Consider the following 6996-nt stretch of genomic DNA (forward strand, 5'->3'; position numbering starts at 1 on the left):
GAGGAAACACTGAATAAGGGCTGTCTCAGGAGGCAATGAGTTCCCTGTGAGATTCTTTTTAAAAACAGAAGACATCCAAACATCAGATGAATGTTGGCCTAAAGACCAGAAGGTTTCCTCCTACCGTGGAAGTCTGTGATACCTGATTAACTAGACCTAATACATAGTACTAATTCCCTATGACACCTGGAGCAGAGCATCCAGTGAAGAAAATTTCTCTGGAGGACTACCACAGTAGCAGAGTGATGGGAAAAACAGTTTCTCCAACAAGCACATGCTTCAGAAAGGCTATCTTGGGACTTCCCTGGCCGTCCAGTGGTTAAGACTTCACCTTCCAATGCAGGGGGTGCGGGTTCGATCCCTGGTCGGGGAGCTAAGATCCCACATGCCTCGTGGCCAAAAAACCAAAACATAAAAAACAGAAGCAATATTGTAACAAATTCACTAAAGACTTTAAAAATGGTCTACATCAAGAAAAAAAATCTTTAAAAATAAATACATTTAAGATGCAATCACTCAGGCTGTACGATAAACATACATGTGCACAAATACACACTGACATTTAGAAAAAAAAAAAAAGAAAGAAAGAAAGGCTATCTTTTCAACTATCTTAGTGGTAAAATATTAGGAGAAGGATTATTAAGATTGGTGAAAAGAGACAGCAGTGTGAAAACAAGAGCCCGGTAAGTCACAGAAAAGCTGGTCAAAGAGTGGCACCGTGTTTCGTGTGCTCAGCCACCGTAGAGGAGTGCGGCCCTGCGCTCCAGGGCTGTCCGGTCTCCACATTCACCAACCACCACTGCCCGACCCTCCTGCTAGAAAGCTGGCCCTTCATCTGGGCCTACCTACTGAAGACCGGGTTTCTGGTACTGAGTGGTAGTTGTGACCTGATGCCTGAGAACAAGTTGACGTGAGAGGGTATTTTCTGTTCCTTCTTTACCCCTGTCAGGATAATGTAAACTAGCTCAAACTCCAGAATATTTTGCTGGCCTACACCATAACCAATCAGGAAGGTATACATTGAATTAGACAAGTGGATTCATTAACTATGTTGTGTCTACCAGTTTTGACTGAATCCAACCTTCTTTTCTCAACTGGGGTCTCAACTGGTGTGTGTGTGTGTGTGTGTGTGTGTGTGTAGAAACAATCACAAAGCCCCATTTCTACAAATTCAAACAATGTTGTAAAGCAACATTTAGCATTTTTTAAAATCTCACCTAAGGTGCAGACCTGTTGTCAAAAATTCCAAATAACCTTCTCACAACCCAAAAGCCTCATTGATTTTTAATTTGTTCAATTTTATTTACTAAATGTATTAAAATTGAGGTCTGTGACACAAACATAGTACAGTATTTCTTATTTTGATCCTGAGGTAATGTGCCTTCCCAGGAAAAAAGCTTAGCGATGTAAATCACATGATTACACAGACCATTACAGAAAAGTCTGTCAGTGTTTTCTTAAAAGGCTACCAGTCAAGCAATTTAAATTTCCAAAAAAGTCACTAATTCAGCAAATATGTTGCTCTTTACACAGTTACTAAGTATTAAAGTTTTGAAAATATACCATGCTTAGTGATAAATATTGCCACCAATTTGGCCTCATTCTGCTAAAAATCTGATATTTAAAATGTTTAATTTTATTAACTTCAAATTTTAAACTTAAGAAATTGTCCTGCTACGTTCACAAAAAGCATCATAAGGTATATTTAGCACAATGCCTTGAACAATGTAGTCAGACATAAATATTTGTTGAGTGACAGAATAAATGAGTGAATGGATAAGTTTCAGTGTTGAAATTTACTTCTACATTGCACTGGTAGACAAACTGATGGATTGATTGTACTTGACACTTATGTAGGAAGAACAAAATAAGTGAATATTGGCTTAAATTGCGGCCAAAAATAGCCTTATTTCTTTTCAAGTTCCTAAGTAGGGATTATCAAGCCTAAAGAAAGCATCTTCATCTCTATATCTTTACAGAGCATGGAAAACTTTTGCTTAGCAAGCTGAAGCCAAGGTTTTGTTCTGCAGCTCTGTGGATCAGAGACTGTGATTAGACACTATCTTTTGCCCAGGAAAACAAGCTAATGAAATTTACCATCCAATTCATGTAAAGAGTAACAGCAACTGCTGATTAGGGACTAAAAACTAGTTGCAACAACATTTTAATTACATTTCAATGCAGGACTATAAATTAATTTATCCAGATGAAATACTGTACTATATTGGTTTACAAAATGGCTAATTAGCCCATCCAGAACTCGAAGGAGACCAAAGGACTTTCTATTTAATATATAAAGAAAATAATGAATAAACAACCACCAGCAAATTACTTCAAGGACATAAACATTTATTTCAGGCCAGAATCAATATTAGCATAGATCTTACTTCAACCTCAGTCCTTCCTAAGTCACTGCTTAGCAGCAGAAGGCTCAGTATTTAATGAGTGTTAAGAAGTACTTCTGATACTTGCTTCATCTTTTGAGCTGCATAAAGACCAAAGGGTTTAGAAAAGAGCGAAAGAGGTTTTTGTTTTTATGTCTGTCTGTTTGTTTTTTATTGTCCATCCCATTCAGTCCCATAAGCTCTATTGAGCAGAACGCAGACGGTAGCATTAATCTACCCTACCCATGCGGTTGCCTTTAGAGAAATGCTTTTATCAGAGTAGAAGCTCGTTTAGGCTATGTACAGATTCCATGGCAATTACCCTTTTTTATATATTGAAACCATTCTTTAAACAGTGGCATTATTTCTCTTCTATTATTTACAGTAAAGATACGGATGCACACCTTTCAAGAAATCACAGTTATCAGAGAATGAAGCTTGTAATTCGAGGCTCTAACAAAGGACCTGGAATGTCATCACATCAAAGGCAGTTCTGCCCTCTCCAGTACATCTGGCACTGCACCTCAGAGACCAAGTGGCCAAAGAAAGCAGCTTTCGGTGAATCTGAATGCTATCAGTTCCATCTCCTCTTTTTAGGATGCATTCTGTGTGTCTAGAAACCAGAGGTGACAATAGTGCCTAATCATATCAGAAACTTTTTAAAGGTTAATGAATTCTGGCATAAAGTAATGTCAGAGCCATAAACAACTCATAAATACAAAATCTAGGAAAACCACGGAAACACCACACTTTTGAGAATGGTAGAACCCCGGATGATAAAACCACCATGGACTTTTAAATTATTCTTTTAATAAACTTGGTGAAGTATTATACTATATATCAATATTTATGATACCACCTAATGATAGTTTAGGGATACAGAATGCAAAATTCAGTCTGCCTCAGTTCAGTTGTGCACTGCCTTGGTAATTACTTCTAGATTGGAAACGGGATTCAGTTCAACTTAGGTAACAAGGAAATCAGTTTCCAATTTGGCAAGGTAGACATCTAATTAGCAGTCTTCTTCCTCTTTGTCATAAACCCATCACCACATTCAGGTCAGTATGTGGAGTAAGTTTGGAGAGAACTGGAATTATGTGTTATATTATACATTGTGTTATTTATTTATCTGTAGAATTTACAGGTAGAACACATTTTTAAAGGCTCTCGAAATTTAGGGGGAAAATGTATCTACTTCCAAATCATTCAAAATTAAGCTTGCAAGGGGCTGAGCAGAAATGAGTTTACCTCATATGGTGAACTTGACAAATTAAGAGAGACAATAGAGTCCTAAGAATCAGGTACCATACGGTAGAATTGGTAGAGTGAGGCTTAAAGCCATAGAAGCAAAGAAAGTTGCAGTTAAGGATCAAAGTTCCAATATCTAGTCATAATGTACTTCTAGCCTTAACATTTCAAAACAGTACCACTGGGTGCTTTAATGCTGCACTACCCAATTTGATCAATCCGCGAATCTGAGAATCTATACCAAAAATTTACAGCATTTACAAAATGAAAATATATGTGCTCTGGTAAACATTCAGGGCAGCTGCAACTATTTGTGTGTGTGTGTGTGTGTGTGTGTGTGTTTGTTCTTAAAAGTCTAGCACTTAGCATTATATGTTATGAGTGAACATGTTTCCTAGGACTAGTTGTTGCCCTCTTCTTCCTCCTCCTCCTCCTATTTTTGTAAAGTACAAATGCTACTTGTGTGGCACTTTTTTGTCAAAATATGGTAATATAAATTCAATTCCTTTCATCTTTAAACCAACATTATTATTTTGATGTGACTCATACATAAGGAAATTAAGGCAAGATTGACTGATTTGTCCAAAACGGTCGTACATAGCTAATTGGTGGCAGAGTCAAACATGAGAACCCACTACACAAGACTCTGTCCCTGTTTGATCTGGAACAAATCATTTAATATAGCGGAACCTCAGTTCCCTATCTTTAAATATAGATAGTAATACCTAATTTAGAGTCTTATTGTGAAAATTCGATAAGCTAATATATACCTGACACAGAATACTCACTAAATGTTATTTCTCTTCCTAAGATCAAATATGTTTGCTAAATGCCAAGTTAAACAAATTAAACAGATCTTTTTGCTGCAAGACTCTTTGGAGCCTTTAATATGCTATGTGATGCTCCAAGAGGCAGAGTATGTCACATTTCTCCTAGCAACCAAGCAAGCAGTTATTCTTTCAGGAAGCATCTATTCATATCTCATGAAATACTAATATTCCACAGGACGCACTTTGAGAACTCTGCTGCAGACCGTAAAATATTTTGGGAAATATGTGAAATAAGTTATTTAGGCATATAATTAATAAATTACTGGTTTAAATAGTCTGATCTGAATTCCTAAGCACCTTTTTGAGGTCACCCAAAACATCTAATACATAGGAAGTAACAAAGACTTGGAAATGGAGCCCCAAGCTCAGGAAAACACTTGAGTGGGTCAATTTTATTGCAGGTCTCTGTGAATGTTGGACACATTGTATGGTTATTTGTGCTTCCAAAGTAAAAATACAGGCAGCTTTCAAAAGAAGAAAGGTTCTTAGTGATTCTGCCTATTTCCCCCAGTGTGCTACATCACCTTTTCTGTGGTTTGTTACTATATGGGCCAGATCTTCAGGACAGTAAAGTGAAAGGGGAAAAGTAGGGGAGGTTTTTCATTTTTTCTCTATCACTCTTAATTAACTAGAATCCTTTGTATCACAATGGATGAACTCTGCTCATTGAGTGGGGTACTGACCATTAAAACTGTGCTCCAGTGTCATCAATTCAACAACAGTTATTAAATGCCCAATTCTGTGCGACGTAGTTCAGGTTGTAAGAAAATAGATTTGAGCAACTTAGAATCCTGCAGGTGAGATAAGACATATCCAAAGGGAGAGGTGCGGGGAAAGTATACCAAAGAGTACCTAATGAAGAGCTAGATCTTGAGGAACAAACTGTAACTGTCATATGAACCCAGAGAAAGAGGAAAGATCACTGAGCATCATGGGCTGGAGTTGGCACTTGAGCTGGACCTTGAAAGCCTGTAAGGGGGTTGCCACAGGGCTTCTGTAAGCAAAGCCAGTTCACCCCCTAATGTGCACCAACTGTCAAGGGAGTATTGGGGCCACTCTTCCTTTTCAGGAACAATAGAGGAAATGCAGAGATTTTTGCTTCTTTGCCTCTCCTCCTCTCTGCAACGGATGGATGTATCAGCTAAAGAGCCTCAAATCAGTAGCCCTTCCCTCTGGGTCACAGTGAGGATTTGGCTGCTTGCTTGCCCAATAAAGAAATAGGAAAAAAAAAAAAAAACCATCAACCATAACAACAACTTGAGGGTTAGAGCTGCATAAGAACAATTCTGCAATAAGAGAATCTACACGGGCTTGTGTGGAAAGACAAGTGCTATTTTCTGCTTGAGTCTGTGACTGGTAGAGAATCACTCAACCCTATGATTGTATTATTTATACAGAACTCACGAGGGCACCATCTGGTGCTAAGCTAACCGCAAAAACAGGAAAATCAAACCCAAAGCCAACTGTCTTCATTGGAGTTTTTGCTAATGACCTGTTCCTCGCCAATATTCCAACTGATCACATTCTAGTTTGAAACAGGAAAAGACATTTAATGCTTTAAAGAGAAGTCTTAAAGGGAATTTAGTTAGACATACCCTTGAAAAGATTCTGTACCTATCTAGATCTTCTCAGTTGAGAGGGCACTGCCCCTATTTCAGGTCTTATTACATCTTATTAAGTTGTCAGATCAAGTTCATAATGTCCCATTTCAGTACCCAGTCACCAAGAGATAAGGGTGACAGCTGATCTTGCAAGATTATGTCCTGGAGATGGAAACTTAAGCCAAAACAGTGAGGAAATTTCTGCTGAAGTATAAGAAACAAACTAACAAATGTCATGATGAAAATAATTCTAATCTGAAATGATTTTTAAATCCCACATTTTGACTCTCAATAAATTATTCTCCTTGAGGTAGCAGACTTGACATTGCACATATATTTTCCTTTGTAATCAAAAATTTTTTAAACTATAATGCAAAAGGTAAGTGGTGTGTGTTGAATTTATATACTCTTAATTTTTAAAAATCCAAATATAAAGATTTTCCATTTTAGTTTTTTTTAATTTATTTATTTGCTTTATTTTATTTTTTGGCTGCATTGGGTCTTGTGTGTGTGTGTGCGTGTGTGTGTCATATTTTATTTTAATTTTTTATTATTATTTTTTTAATGTTTATTTATTTATTTATTTATTTTCTTATTAGTCATCCATTTTATACACATCAGTGTATACATGTCAATCCCAATCTCCCAATTCATCACACCACATGCATTGGGTCTTTGTTGCTGCATGCGGGCTTTCTCCAGTTGTGGCGAGCGGGGGCTACTCTTCATTGCGGTGCGTGGGCTTCTCATTGCCGTGGCTTCTCTTGTTGCGGAGCACGGGCTCTAGGCGTGTGGGTAGTTGTGTCTACCCACAACTTCAGTAGTTGTGGCTCGCGGGTTCTAGAGCGCAGGCTTAGTAGTTGTGGCGCAAGGGCTTATTTGCTCCGCGGCATGTGGGATCTTCCCAGACCAGGGCTCGAACCCGTGTCCCCT

Source organism: Eschrichtius robustus, chromosome X, assembly GCF_028021215.1.
Source record: "Eschrichtius robustus isolate mEscRob2 chromosome X, mEscRob2.pri, whole genome shotgun sequence".
In the NCBI taxonomy this organism is placed as follows: domain Eukaryota; kingdom Metazoa; phylum Chordata; class Mammalia; order Artiodactyla; family Eschrichtiidae; genus Eschrichtius; species Eschrichtius robustus.